Source organism: Tamandua tetradactyla, chromosome 25 (assembly GCF_023851605.1).
Source record: "Tamandua tetradactyla isolate mTamTet1 chromosome 25, mTamTet1.pri, whole genome shotgun sequence".
NCBI classification, from domain to species: domain Eukaryota; kingdom Metazoa; phylum Chordata; class Mammalia; order Pilosa; family Myrmecophagidae; genus Tamandua; species Tamandua tetradactyla.
Window position 1 is genome coordinate 15140703 of NC_135351.1, and position 16039 is coordinate 15156741.

The 16039-nt window shown below is 39.1% G+C and overlaps 1 protein-coding gene and 1 non-coding gene across 8 annotated transcripts in view; one reads left to right on the forward strand and one right to left on the reverse strand.

Moving 5' to 3' along the window:
- HIVEP1 (HIVEP zinc finger 1) overlaps positions 1 to 16039 on the forward strand; it is a 138428-nt gene that overhangs the window by 40131 nt on the left and 82258 nt on the right. The window lies entirely within an intron of this gene.
- Positions 12100 to 12207, reverse strand: LOC143669403 (U6 spliceosomal RNA). Its single transcript, XR_013168915.1, has one exon. It is a non-coding gene; the product is annotated as a U6 spliceosomal RNA (small nuclear RNA).

Below are 16039 nucleotides of genomic sequence, written 5' to 3' on the forward strand. Positions count from 1 at the left end.
TGAAATCATCAGGGTAAAGAAGCCCTAGGCGGCCCCTGGCCTTCCTTCGGTGCCTTCAGCTCTGTCCTGCACCCTGCTTGTCTCAGCGGCGTTTCTGTGCACACTGTTGGTCAGAAGTTAAGGCTGGGCGCAGGTGCACCCAAAGAAAGCTCTCTCCTGCCTTAGGAAAGTGGCTTGGCGCCTGAGAAGGGCCTGCCTGTCACTTGGGAGACACTAGACTCATCTGGAAGGAAGAGGGCGCGTGTGGAATTTATGGTGACGCATCCGTGGGTGTTTCTTTGGTTTGTATAAATTCCTTTAATGCGTCATGAGTCGGATGCATTTTTAAAGGTGCTGGGAGGGCGGGAGTTGACCCAGGGCCCCTCCAGAAAGCAACGTGCATGGCGTCCTCTGGAAGGGTGCAGCAGGGGCAACCTAGAGCCAGCCCGTTAAGTTTCTTCAGTGAATTTATGTTGAGTTAATGATTGGTAACGTACCCCTCCAGGCTAAAGGAACATTCATTAGTGTTGATCAACCCACTGGAGCCTAGGTAAACTGTTAGCAATTGTGTCAGTCGCACACAAGTATCTTCTTATAACAGATCTCAAGTCTAATATATTAACAATTGAAGAATGCATTATGATTTTTACAGTGTGTGCCAGTTAAAATTCTTTTTATAGCATTCATAGTGGCGCAAATATGTGTAAAATTTTTTTGATAATAACGAATATTTACGGATGCTGAAAAGTCATGCTTTACAATTGTCTTTTTTTTTTTAATATTCTGTCACAGCAACTTTGTATTGGATTTCTCCCCTCCTGACCAATGACTTTTAAATTCTACGAATTTGAACTCCAGCAGTTAATTTGCATTTTTAATACTTGAAATTTCTTTTTAATGATGAATGGGATTCTCAAAAGAATAGTAAATAATGTCTTTGTGAACCATCAAGCCAAGAGATGAAATACATGTTGTTCTTACTCAGCTCTTGAGGGGCTCGGGTTGGTGCAGCCCCAAGACCAAAGAGCACGTTTGGCACAGAGTTGGACATAAGTTTTATTAGGACTTGCGAACAGGAGATCTTTCCAGGTGGCCGCAAATATGAAAGCAGTGCTCCACAAAGGTGGGGTTGGGGTGGGGGCAAGGGACAGATGATAAGGATTTAGGGCCAGGACATTCCACAGAGTATGAGAACAGAATTTCAGCAGGGGTCTCGTGACACAGGAATCTGGAGTTTTGTTATCAATGGTGATCAGAGGAGAGGAGTTTTAATGCTTTACAAGATAAGTGGTTTGTGATACCATCTGTACATTCTTTCCTCCTTGTTGATCTGTACATTCTTTCCTCCTTGTTGACCTTTAACGTCTGTCCTGGCTGTGTAGGCAAGCTACACACAGTGACTTATTCTCAGTGTGGAGGGCACACATGTAATTTAAATTGCCCAGAATTTACTGGAAGAAAAATGTTGGTCATTTTAGCAATACAGAAACTAGAAAAGTTACTGCCTTGGTGGTCCTGAGCGTGTGGATTTCCCTTGTAGATTTTATAGACTTCAAGATAGTATTTAAGAAGTATTTTTATGTATTTGCAGACCAGGGATATTCTAGGCTTGAATACTCTCAAGATTAACCACATAGTAACAGTGTTCCATGTGTATTGTTAAGAATAGCGAACAAAATGTATTGAGTTCTTACTGTATTTCTGAACCTGTCCTGATCTCATTACCTTACTTCTCCCTAGCAATCCACTGCCATGTTGGTGTTGTACCCATTTTAGAAAGGGGGAAACTGAGGCTGCAGGAGTGAGAAGCCGCAGGCTCTCCTGGAGCCGAACGTCAGAGAATGTTAGAAGTCTGGTCTGTCATGCCCAGAGGATTACACCTCATCGTACTGCCCCCGCATGTCCAAGAGCATAAAATGTTCTTCAGTTATTTTTAGCACGAATTTATAAATTCAACATAAGAACGTAATTGCAAATGCCTGTGAGATGTAAGTCTTGTGAAATCTAATATGTGTGGGGGGGCGCGCGAGTGTGAAGTCCAGCCCTCCACAGTGATGTGTCAGGAAGCGGAAAGACTGTGCAGTCTTAAATGAGTAGAGGCGTCTTGCCAAGTTCATTGTTAGAGAAATCAGGAAGTTGTACAGTTGGCCAGCGGGTGGAATAGTTTTTTTTGGAAGGAATCCTTGGGAAACTGAAGGAAATGGATTTTATTGACTGCTCCCTTGATTACTCTGCTAGGCATTGCCACTTGCAAGGCCACTCCTAATCCCCCAGTGCCGGGGACCCAGGATCGAACAGTCCCGGGTGGGTCAAAGAGCCACCCCAGAGCACATCTCCACTGCATCTCACTGCGCACAGCGGCACCACGGTCCAGCCTTCCCTTTGGCTCTTGGGGTGGTGGTGTGTCCTCTTGCTTTCCTCCTTACGTCTAAGAAGACTGTGGTAGTTCCATACATGCAGCTTCATTCCTATTGATGTGTCCATCAGGAAGTACGTAATGTGCCCATGTCCCCATTGTGTAAAAGGTCACCTGTGGCCACGGAGCCACTCAGTTTTCTTATAAGCCAGCGAAGAAACAATTTAAGACCCTTACTCTGGGGTCATTGCACTTATCTACTCAGAATGGCATCCTCCTTGCCTTTTTAAAATTAGAAAAAATAATAATTTATTGATGTGGAATTCACATCCCATGAAGTTAACCATTTTAAAGTGACCAGTTCAGTGGTGTTTCGTGTATTCACAGTGTCGTGCGACCATCAGCTCTATTCAGTTCCAAAACATTTCTGTCATTCCAGAGTAAAACCCCATACCCATTAAGCAGTTTCTCCTCCTTCCTCCCTCCCCACCCCCAGCTTCTCACCACCAGTCTGCACTGTGTCTCAGTGGAGTCACATATTTTGAATATTTCATACAAACGGAATCCTACAGTATGTGACCTTTGCTGTCTGGCTTCTTTCACTTAGCATGATGTTTTCTGGGTCCATCCATTAAAACTGCGTTCCTTTTAATGGCTGCGTAATACTCCAAAATATAGCCAGACCACGCTTTGTTTATCCATTCACCCACTGATGGGCGCTTGGGCTGCTTCCATCCACCTTCTGGCTAGTGGCTAGTGCGCTTGGGAACTTGACGGTGTGTGTACTTGTTTGAGGCCCCATTCTCAATTCTTTGGGGTCCTCTTTGCTTTTTAAAATCTGAGTTCTTGAGCAGTTTGCATAGTAGTGGGATGCGGATAGACACCGCCTGGAATTTATACGGGAACTGGATGCCTGACCAGCTTTCCTCTTGAGCATTTAGGATATGCCTGCAGCCTCCTTTGGTGTACCAGCTTTTTCACCCATGGGCATTTATAGCTTTTTCAAGGCTTTCTGTTAAGCAGCTTTCTCCTTTTCTAACAGTTCTTTAGAAGTTAAAAAGTCATTAATTCTAGGTACTGTAGAGTCCATTGGTGACAGCAGGTGAGTCACGGCAGAGCAGACCAGCTGTGCGAGGGGACCTCAACATTGTTTGGGAAAAGAGCATTTTACAGAAGCCCAAGAGTCAAAATACTTCCCACCGCATTGGATGAGGAAATGAAAATTTGCTTGAACAAAGAATCGTATGAACTTTTCTAAGCTTTGACACCCATACATTAAACGATTCTTTTGGTTCAAGAAGAGATGGCTTTTTAAAAACTATTTATTTTTACTGAGATATCTTCACACCCATACAGTGCATCCAAAGTATGCCATCAGCGGGTTACAATATCAGAGATGACTTATTTTTCTAATCCTCCCGTACTGCTCTCCAAGCACCTTAGTGGCTTTCCATCCCCAAGTGTCCACCACCGCTCCCAAAATTCTGGGATTTTTTGGGTTTGTTTTCTTAGTAATCAAAATGTTATTCATAGGATATTTTGAAACATGCACACTGAATATATTATTGATGATATGTGGATACTCTCCCTATTTGAAGATTCAACTTATGTTGAATTATGTCCGAAATAGAATGCTCGTTTTTAAAAATATCTTTCCAGCTGAGTTGCAGAATTCTGGTTTGAAAAAGGAAAAGATTTTCTCCTGTTTAATATTATTTAAATCAAAATGACCTCAGTCTTTGTGAACCTGAGATGCAGGCTGATTTGGGGACTCTTTCTTTCCAGGTATCGGCTCACCTTTGAGTGAAAAGGCGAAGCCGTTGTTTCTGGTCTGAAACACTTTTGTATTATTTTCTCACCATGAGTCTGCTTAATTCAAACCAAAATCAAACCTCAGAATATTTATGTGGTTTTTACCAAGCGCACTGGCTACTTAATGCATTTTAATAAGGATGTCAGTAAAAGAAAGCTATCATTCTTTAGTCACTGTGTTGTGAGATTTTGAAACCCACCAGATAGCTGGCTCCTGGTTATCCAAAGGAGAGGAGCAGAGGAGATAACACAAAGGTGGGGATGCCTTCTCCCAAACCGTTTATAACCGTGACATTTATTGTGGGGTTTAGAGTATCAAATGATATGAGCACCCTTGAAACAGATGCTAAGATGTAAAAATGTAGACGTATGGAAGTTTAGGATTAAATATACTTATTAGAGCAGGACTCATCTGTATTGAGTGTGAAGGGTCATTTTGGCACACACCCACGTGCAGACCTGAATGTGTTCTCATTGCTCTCTCTCTCCATCCCTAATATTCAGTAGTTGGGTAGGTCATCGCCTGAGGAAGAGGGACACAGTGGCATTTTGCTCTTTCAGGTGGTGGCAGTGCTGAGAGTATGTGTTTGGTGTTTGCAGCGGGAAGGGACCATCGTGCTAACTCCTTCTCTGTATATGACAGTAGAATGTTAAAAATCTAATGAGTGCTTTTTGATAATTAAACTTCACCCAGTTCTCTGCTTGTGAATCCACACAAATAGCCAAAGCAAGTATTTTTGTCTGCTTACTCAGGTAGGGAATGCAGTTTATTTGCAGAAAAAAAGATGGAAGTACGATTTACAGACGATTCAGGGTCTTGCTTTGTTTTGTATGTAAATGATTGGAACTTGAGGCTTTCTGAGACACATAACTTCGTGGCATGGTTGAGTCGTTTTATTAAACAAGCTTCCTTTTTTCTAGCATGCCCTATTTGGGATTTCAGTCATTTTTATTATGTAATGAGGGAGCATTTCCTTTTTAGACATAATTGTTTAATGAGGAAAGGTGATTGATATTTGACGAGCCGTTTGGAACATTAAAATGAGGATGGATAGGGGTGCAAGGGTAGTTCAGTGGTAGAATTCCTGCCTGCCAGGTGGGAGATCCAAGTTCAATTCCCAGTCTGTGCAGTTTTGGCACCCCCCCCAAAAAAATTTTTTTTCAACAAAAGGTGCCACAATAACAGGATAGTCACATGGAAAAAGAATGAAATGTGACCCCGCCATACAGCATACCAAAAAAACCAGGATGGAAAACCACAAGTTATTCACAGAGGAGAATGCCTGCATCTGGGGGCTGCTGACTACAGTGGGCTTCCTGGGGCAGGACTGAGCCCTAGACTCCTGCCTTCCTTTGTCTGATCCCCTGCACCTGGGTCTCCCGAATCTCTAACCCGTCCTCAGGCTGACACCATCACCTCCCCTAAACTCCGAGGCACAAACCCCCATTGGGCTCAAAACCTGACCTCCCCACTCGCTCTCTCTGAGACTTTACATCCTCATCTGTAAAAGCAGCACCCATGCCTCCTGCTCATGGCCATGGCAAAGGTTAAAGAAGGCGATGCAGACACGGAGTTGAGCATGAGGACTAGTCTGAGTTGGAACCTCCCGGCCTCCCCTGGAGAACCAGAAGCGGCTTCCTGTTCCCTTTGGGATGAACCGTCTATCCTGGCACTCGGGGCTCTGCAGCAACTCACCTTCTAGCCGCTGGCTCTGCTGGGCCAATTGCTTCATCGAAATGGACTGTTCCTTCGTGGTTTCACGTCCTTGCTCCTGCTTTCCCCGCACTCAGCACTGCACTTGCTTTACTTAGTTTCTGCCTGTCAGAATTTTCTGTTGTTGAAGCTCAGTTTCAGTGCCACAAGCTCCCGTGAAACCTTGTCCCATTGCAAAAGAGGGTTAGAGCTGTGCGTCCTTTCTCAACACATTTCGCAAGTACCTCTTCGTTTGTGACCTGTCATCAGTATCAGCTTATTTTTTCCCCTACCACAAATAGCCTGGTATTTAATTTGTCATGGTGTATTTTATCTAATTGGTTTAAAGTAATAGTCAGACTGCTTTATCTAGTATTAATGTGGCAAGAATGTATTTTTAATTGCTTTATTGAATCGTTGAATACAGAACCTCCACTGTCTGTGCTCCCTACTGCCCCAAAATACAGGCCTTTCTTAAGAAATGTTCTGGACTTCATCAAAACCAACCCAGCAGTACTCCGTTGTTTCTTTCCTAGTAGTAATAATAGTAATAATAACCGTTTGGAGAATGCAGTACCTATTTCAGGGGTACACCATGTTCTGTACTCGGGAGACAACTGCTCGAGTGTGGTTGTCATTGGCCTCAGTGTCCCTGACGCTGGGAGTGGCAGGAGTGCTGGTCCCCTGAACCTCTGGCATGAGTCCTGGGGGTCTTGGTTAACAAGCCCCCCAGGTGGCTCTGCTGCAGGCTGAGGCAACAGGGGGGAGATGCAGAGATTAATTTGATGCAGACCCCGTACCTTATTTTCGCAAACAGCTTCATGATGTGCAACACACATTAATATATGTGCATTGATTTAGGTCTTCAGTAATTGTGGTTGTGTTAGGAGGGGTGGAGTGAAGGAGTGGGCGGGTGAAAACCGTTTGTGTCCTGTTGTATCTTTTCATGCGGGGAGAAGGAAGAGGGTACTGAGGGCAGCCTGCTCTAGTCTCTCATAGTCTACCAATTACATGATTTTTTTTGTCTGAAACAAAAGCAGAAACATTCTTTAAAATGCAGATCATACCGCTGGGGAGACCAGTCATTGGTTGTTTTCTTCTAGTGATTTGAGCAATCGAAATAGGGGATATCGAACACCGAGGACCCTAGAGAATTTTCATTTTCCCATTTTCCTTCTGGGGGTTGTAAAAAGGGGTAATGATCAGTCACTAAAAGATATCTCACCGTCAAGGTGAATCACCATGGCCTGTCATTTTATATGGACAAATATGCTGCTGACTCCTGTCACTTTCTTTTAAAAAAGGATGCATTATATATATATATATATACATATATATATATACATTTATATATGTGTATATAATTTAAAATTTTAGGTAATATGATTTTTTTTCCTATTATGAAGAATTTCAGATATATAGGGAGGTAGATAGCATATTCTAATGAACCCCATGGACCTATGGTCAGTTTGACAATTATCAATACCTGGACAGTCTTGTTTTCCCTGTACTTCAACACACTTCTCCCTTCTCAGTATTATTTTGAAGCAAATCCCAGATATTGCATTTCACCTGTAGATGTTTCAGTTTGTGTGTGTATATATACACACACACATAAATATATTTACAAAAGGTAGACTTTTAAAAAAGTTCCAGTTCCATTATCACAAAAAACCTAACATCAGTTATCTAGCATTGATATTTTTCTATTTTTTCACTGTGGTTTTTTCTTTTTTTTTGAAAATAGTTCTGTTTCTTAAGTTCTCTTTTAATCTGTAGGTTTTGTCTCCATTTCATCTTTTTTTTTCCCCTCTTGAAATTGATTTCTGGAAGTAGTTATTTTGTTTGGTGTACAGCTTCCATGAGTCTGTATTTTGACGATTGTGTCTCCCACATGTTGTTTAAGTAACATAGTCATCTGTATTTCCTGTAACTTAAAAATTGGAACTAGAGATTCAGGTACTTATTTTTTTTGGTGTGAATACTTCAGTAGGTGGTTCTGGGTTCTTCTAATTTGTGATGATGGTAGCCTAGATCCATGAATTCATTAGGGGTTGCAGACGATAATATTCTAATTCTGTCATTCTTTCCTCTTTTATAGAAGTATCCCACTTAACAGTAGAAAACCTTGCCTCATTGACTATTAACCCATGGTACAGTTCTTCTAGGAAAGGTAGAATGAATGCTTGACTCTTCCCTATTATTTATTGATTTTCAAAATAATGAATTGGGGGCAGGCCACAGTGGCTCAGCAGGCAGAGTTCTTGCCTGCCATGCTGGAGACCTGGGTTCGATTCCTGGTGCCTGCCCATGCAAAAATAAATAAATAAATAAAAATAATGAATTGATTCCTTATACTCCTCCAGCTGTATGGCTAGAAATTTTTTTGTATTATTATGAATCCATGAGTTTCACCATATTTGATCTGTTTTGGTTCAGTGTAGTTATTGTCATTGTTGACACTCAGACCGTCTATCTTTGGCCAGGAGGCATCTCCAAATTGACTCCTGACTGCCTTTGACACACCCTGAAACTGCTCCACACTCACATTGTACGTTTTCCTGCCCCAAACTTGCTATCAAATGTTTCTTCTAAGTGACGTGGTTGGAGATGGAATTTGAGGATCACCATTTAGAAGCTAGATGCAGCCATTGCTTTTGTTTCTAGGCCTTTTCTGTAGACAGAGTTTGTGTGTGTGCGTGTGTGTGTGTATGCTTACACATTTTGAAATAAAAAGACAACAGGGTTTTCACTGAGCTTCTTTGATCCTATACCCATATCCCTTACTTTCATAGTGAGAGTCTTTGTTCTCAGTGACTCCTGGAATGACAGAATTACTTTATCACACAATAGACGCACAACTGTTTCAGAATAAAAATGTCGACCCAACCATCAATATTAGTTTTTACATCTTATTTTGTCCTTGGGGTACATCCCCACTAAGGATATGCAGTTGAATTATTGTTTTGTAATGTCACTTGTTCCTCTCCATGTGGGTATGCCACAGCTCAGTACGTTCTGAAATTCACCTGTTAAATTTTACTTTTGATTTTCAAGGATAGTTTTTTAACATTTTTATTTTATAATTATATGATTTTTTTTTTTGCATGGGCAGACACCGGGAATCGAACCCGGTCTCCGGCATGGCAGACAAGAATTCTGTCACTGAGCCACTGTTGCACCACCCTAATATATAAAATTTTATATGGTTCCAAAGTGTAATCTACAAATCAAAATCTAAAAAGCCTTGCTTCTAGTTCTTTCTTCTCCCCTTCAGTGTATAAGTATTTAGAAAATTTATGGTTTATCCTTCTGTTTTTATTTATACTATATATGGGTTTATGCATGTGTGTGTGTGTATATATATATATATGAATATATATTTATATAGTATATAATTTATAGATGAAATATATTTGTATGTGCTTGTATCTATGTGTATAGTGACCTATATTTTATATTTCTAAAGGAATGGAAGCTAGCCTGATTACACTTTATGTATTATCATGCACACTGTTACCAGTTTTCCCCCCGTGTTGAGGGAGAGTATGGGAGAGAGAGGATAGGGTACATGAAGCAGATATTGTTAAAAATACCTTATTAGAGGGATTTAATTTTTTATTTATTTATTTTTTTAACCTTTATAAGTTCTTATTCAGTATTTTGTTCTTTAACTTTTAGCTTCTCTTTCCATCGTTATTTGTCTGTAATTACACTTCATCAGTCTTGGGAGAGAACTTCTTGGCTTTCTGAAAAATTGTTGTTTTATATAAACTTGCCCAGATGAGTTACAGGGGGAACCTTCCTCTCTGGTTTCAGCATGAGTTCAAAACACTGCGTGGAGGGACTTTCCAGATACGTAAAGCGTGGCATTTTATGTGATCAGCCAATACAGATTTCAGAGCTACAGCAGCTGTTGCTGTCTTGTGAAGATGCCTTTATGTTTGGAAACTCTGACTTCCATTTGTACATAGTTTTAGACAAATAAAGAAAATGGCTTCTGATGGTATCAGAATCATGGTATATCCATTCAGATCATGGGTTAATTTTCTCATTTTAGATTATGCTTTACCTAGCAAGTTCCCACATCTAAATAATGAAATGCATCTCCATGGAAGCACCAAAAGTAGATAAATACATGTTTAAGGGCCACCTAGGGGGAGCTTTTTTGCACAATGCAAGAGTTTAGGTTTTTTTATTAATGTATTTTAACTTGCTTAAACTTAAACTGCATTGTCCTCTTTTTAAATAAGTGTTCAAAATATACTGCTCATCGCATATAAAAGTTAGAGTTGTGCCTAACTCTTATGTGTCTAAAATTATTTGGTTGGTTTAAAAAAATTGATTCATTAGTGAAAAGGAGAGTAAGAGTTAATTATATTGAATATCTGTATCTGGCTATAGTATCATTTATCTCTTTCAGGAATTAACAACCGTCTTGCAAAGGAGATGGTGCTGTTTAATTTTTTTTTAGTGAAAAAAGCAAAGTTTGAGAGAGTGGTTTGCTTGTGTGTTGTCAGGCAGGTAGTTAAGTAGCAGAACTGGGAATTGAGCCTTAGTTTGCTATTCTCAGTGCCCCCTGTTGCCTCATCTTACTTCTTTTCTTGTCCTAAAATGAAACCCTAGTATCTAATTTTACCAGACAGACTAAGCAGTTGCTTGCAAGCTAGAATTTTTGGTTGATGTAACAATTGTTCTTATTTAAAAATGTACACTAAAATATCAATGCTACGGTTTGAAGACTTGTAACAAATGGTCAGAATGTAATTTCTTGGCGTGGGAGGGTTCTCATCATCATAGCTTTAAAAATAATTTGATTTTCATATTGGAAAAGCTATTTAGTTCCTGTAATTGCTCTGTGTACCTGTTACACTGAAAGCTGTAATCTGCCCACAGCCCCACCCCCGGATCGGAAAACGTTTCATGTAGCTGCTCTAGTTTAATTAATTTACATTTTAAAAAGACATGTGTCTGTAGTATATGATGTTTCAGAATAAAGATTTTACAGGAGATATGATATGAAATTATTATAAACATTTCCTGGTTTGCTAGTTTGTTTGTGGAGAGGAATGTTCTGTGACATGTCTAGCCAAATTTTTCTTGCTGCTCTTTAAATATTGAGATGTCACTTCATGGTTTTCTCCCTCCTGGTCAAGTTAGAAGGGAAAGTTTACCAAGCATAACAGTGAGAGAAGCAGCATAGTAAACCATTCTAAGTTATAGAAAAGATGGTTATCATAAGAAAAGGTCATTAATTATCCATTAATCCAAATGTTAGAAAATAATAGAAAAACAGAACTAGGTACTTGCAAGTCCTAAGGGAAGAGTGAGTAGCCAATAGAGCTATATTAAGGGCAGGGGGAGGGGACATGGGGAGTTGTCACACCTTCGGATCCTGGGCGAGGACAGACTCTACCCCAGGCAGCAATGGAAACCAAAGTGGTGGGCGACAGGTGGGGGTGTGTTTGAAGAAAAAAGAAAAACACCAAGTTTTCCTTCCCAAGCCTTATCAAGCCCAAAACAAAACAACTAATGACACAGGAACTCAAGAGAGACACACAAATCTGTGTTGCATGCTGGCTTCTAGTCATTCCAGAGTAAACTCTGTCAGGATGGTCATCTAGTGGAGTAGTGCTTGTTTCAGATTTAAGGTTGTTTTTTTTTTTTCAATGAAGAGCTGCACAAGTAGGATTACAGAAAGGGAATGTATATTTTCATCATTCTCCATATAGAAATACGAGCTATAGCTTGCTACTATAAAAAAAGAATGGATTCCCTTTTGCTTCTCCATTTTAAATAGAGTCTACTGTCATTACTTATAGCTCTCAGCAACTTCTAAAAGGTGCTCACTCTGTATTCCCTTCCTTCAATGCATCAACTGAGTTGTCAGTCTAAGGTATTTTGGTGTATTTTATTTGGTTCATTCATTTGTCTGATGACTGTGAATAACTGGATTGATACCAGGGTTTATGTTGTGGAAATTAGGGTATAGAGTTCACCTTTCTCCCTCCATCCATAGGTAGATTTATAAGGAAATCCCTATTTGTTAATATGCACAATATTTTGAAGATTACCATGTAAAAATTAGTCACGCATATTTGTACCATCCAGAAATAACCATTATTAGTAATTTTATATATTCATATATGTGCACACATGTAAATATGTATTTGTAGACCCATAAATACCTAGACTACATAGGTATGCACATTTATGCACATATGCATGTGAACACAGTTATATATGTATAATTTTTTTTAAAATATGAAAATGCTTCACCAAATATGCGTGTCATCTTTGCTTAGGGGCCATGCTAATCTTCTCTGTATTGTTCCAATTTTAGTATATGTGCTGCCGAAGCGAGTACTCTGTGTCTAAATTTTAAGGCAGAATCATATAGTATATATTTTGTGGTGCTCTTACCTTCATAATATCGACTGTTAGTATTTCCCATGACATTAAAATTCATTAAAAACATTAGTTTCTAATAACTACGTAATAGTGCATCATATATGACTTTAACACAATTAACATTCTATTATTGTTTGGCCATTAGTTTAACTCAGTTTTACCTAAATATTATCCTGGAACCTCTATCTTTTTTCACTTTTCTAATTAACATGCATGATTTGATGACGTAGTAGGTTATCTGATCAAAAATGTCTTCTTATCATTAAAAATTTGGGGAATCAGATTCGAGATTCTAATATTCCATTTTTACATCTTCCTGTAATAATTTAAAGAAAAAATTCTTTCCATTTTAATTACTCATTTATTTTAGAAAGGTATTTTTGCTTGATTTTTCACTCTTTCATGAAAAAGATAGGCAGCGTACCTGTCCTCGTAAAGCTTACTACCTGGTAGAAAAGTATGAAAAATACATAAATTATTATAAAATTATGCTTGTAAGAAATAGTGCAAAACGAAAGTTACAGTGTGCTTTTGGAATATATATTTGGGAAATCTAAATTGGAAATAAGAGGCAATTCTTCAATTAAAAGCATCCTCGTTAAGTTTATCGTTTTTCATTGCTTCCATTTAAAATAGAAAACCTCAGTGCTTTATCTAAGAATCTGCACAGGCCACAAGGCACAATATGGCCCCTTTACTTATATGTTTTCCCTCATTAAATCCCCAGTCTAGAGGAGAAGAAATCATTGATCCTTTTGGTAGAATAATTGATTTCTGAGCTGGAATTTTTGTTAGCTAGCAAATTTCAGGGTATACATTTAGTTATTTCAGCCAAGATCCTGGATTTGAAGCCTGAGGTTTCATCACCATGACTTAAAGAGCGTTCACACATTCACAAAGCAAGTTAAATACAAAATAAACAGAATGATGTAGGTTTCAAGCCCTAGGTGAAGGTCCTATAGCGCCAACACTGTTTAAAAGGTTAGTATAATGAGACATGGGAGGATGCTGTGCATCCCTTCGGGGGACTGTACTTCGTGGAGTGTTCATGAAAAAGATGAGTTAATGTTTGCACCTGCTATTATACATTTGCTTGCTCAGCAGCTTGTTTAGCAGAACGGTAGATTGAATTAGAGAAGACTCAAGACAGTTCTTGGGCTCCAGGTTAGTTTTAACCTTGATCTGGTGCAAAGGTTGGAAGAAAAGTTGAGGAATAAAGGAATAATGAAAACCCAAAAGTGAAGATTATAGAGTGAGGAATCATTTTAAATGCCCTTGAGATTTATTTGGAGGAGAAATAGAATAAGCAAACCTCTGGTGGGGAAACTGGGCAATATGAAAGGATTTGGATAGAAAGGAAGTGTCTTGATTTCAAATGACAATTCTTGCCCATCTCACCATGTTATATGGAGCCTTAGACTGAGGGAGTGTGATATTCTTTAAAAGAAAAGTGAAATGGTTCAATATAGTAAATATAACCCTTTGCCTTCACTTAGAATCACAGCTGTTAATGTCTTGCTTTCTTTGCTTTATCTCTCTACATATCATGTGTTCTGGTTTTTGTTTTGTTTTGTGGTGTATTTGAAAGGATGTTACAATTTGATTTTTGTAAGTTCATTCTGTAATTGGCAACTTACTGAATACTTTTTCATTCCTACCAATTTAGTTTTATTTTCTTGTATTTTAAAAAGTAGATTATTGTATCAACTACAAAGATAGGATTTTGTTTCCTCCATTCCAATTTTTATACCCCTTTCAAATGTTCTTTTCTTATTTTATTGCATTGCCCAGACCTCAGTGAAGTGTTAAATTGTATTACTGATAAAGAGGTAATGTCTGTGGGCGTGCATCTGATGTTCACAGTCAAAAACGTGATGACTGCAGCTCGTTTCTCAAGGGTACTCCTCACAGAGTTTCAGAGATTACCTTCTGATCATAACTTTCTGCTAGGAATGGGTATGGAATTTTTGTCACTCTTTTAGCTTCTATTGAGCTTTATTTTTCTTCTTAAATCATTATTGTAGTGAATTTTTAGAATAGGTTTTTTGATGTTAAGCTACCCTGGCATTCCTGAAATAATTCCCACTTGGTGATGATCTTTTAACTATTCTATTTCTGACGTTACTCTGTTTTCAGTAGGTCAGTGAATAGTGATGCTGTTGTGACTAAATAAGTACCGCTGCATTTAAAGGTTTATTTTTATAGATTTTTATATTACTTATATGTTTCATAAGTCATCACACAGTAAAAGTACAACCACTGTCATTGGAGGAGCCGTTGTTGACAAGAGGTCTTCATGCTGGAAATGGCTGGGAATCGTAATGTTGATACTTAACAAGTCTCGTGTTCATTCTCGTTTTCATTCTGGCTGTTTCGCATCTGGAAAATGATCTTGATCTTTATCTGTACATGCTGCAATCTCAGACGGAAAAGGAGCTTTGAGGGATTATAGGTTATGGCCATTTGCTTTCTGTTATCTGCTTTCTGTTATCATTGCAGAAATGATGGTTGTGTCGCAGTCTCATGTAGTAACTCTGAAGTTTTTCTATCAATTGCATATCTCCTGTCTCATGCACAGGGGCATTCTATTCGTTAGTATTTTCTAGGGCGCTGAGGGTGGTTATGATGCTTTTCTTTTAGATAGTCGACATCATAACTCTTTCTTAATATATTACAATGGTAAATATAAAAGCCATTAATACTTTGGAGGACTGGAAGGGGGTTGTTATTTCTTCATTTTCCCTCTTAACAATCATTAAGCAATGGTTGTAAAACGTGGAGGATATTAGGTTTAGCATTAAGAAATCCCTGCAGCTGGCATGCTGAAGTGTCATGTCTCTATAGTGGGGAAATGAAGTAATCTAGTAATCAAGATTTTCCCTTCTAATTATTTGTATCTATTATTATTATTTTACAAATGCCTCGGTTTCTTTGGGAGGTCTGGATTTATTACTTTTCCTTTTGTCCATAATCCAAGAGGCCGTGTGTATGGATTCTAGAAAAGAGATTAATTTTAAAACCAAAATGCCTCCATAAAATGAGGGGCTTAGATCTGAGAGCTGCTGTTGCATCTGCCAGTAGCAGTATTACCAGTGCTTTGGAAACTGGGTAAAATTTATATTTACTGTACTTACAAAATGCTTAGTAGTAATTCTGAAAATTGTAGTTTGCTAAAAATAGCATTCACCCAGTCATGCGCCTGGAGAAACAGAAATAGTCAAAAGAAGGTTAAAGGAAGTGGTTGATGGTGTAAATTATTATAGGCCTGCTCCCAAGTTGAAGTTGACTCCCAATAAAATCGTAGAACCATAGATCTTAATAGCTGAAAGGAACCTGGAGAACGTTTGTTCAAAATATTTGTTGGCCCTTCTGATGGGGCAAACAGTGTGCAGGATCTAGAAATGAATAACATAATGCCTCTTGCCCTTAACATGTAGCCTGGAAAACCTGAGCAAATAACTGGACCGTGGGATTTTATGATCTGGAATGGACCTTTGGGCGGGTGGAGGGTCTGCCACATTTTGTAGCACTGGCACCAGCTGTTTGCTCAGCAGCCCTGGTGCGTGCAGCTGAGCAGTGGTGGCGTGTGGCTGGGACAGACTCCTGGGTTCTGTGACACCCAGTCAGGTGCTCTCCATTGCACTGGGTTGACCCATTAGACTTGGAAAAGGAACATTTCACATAGCACCGTTTTTTTTAAGCTTTAGTAGCTTGTCGTATATTGCAGATGGGTGATTAGACTAGCAGTTAACAGCTGTGTCATTTGAGATATGTAGACGTTTTTATTT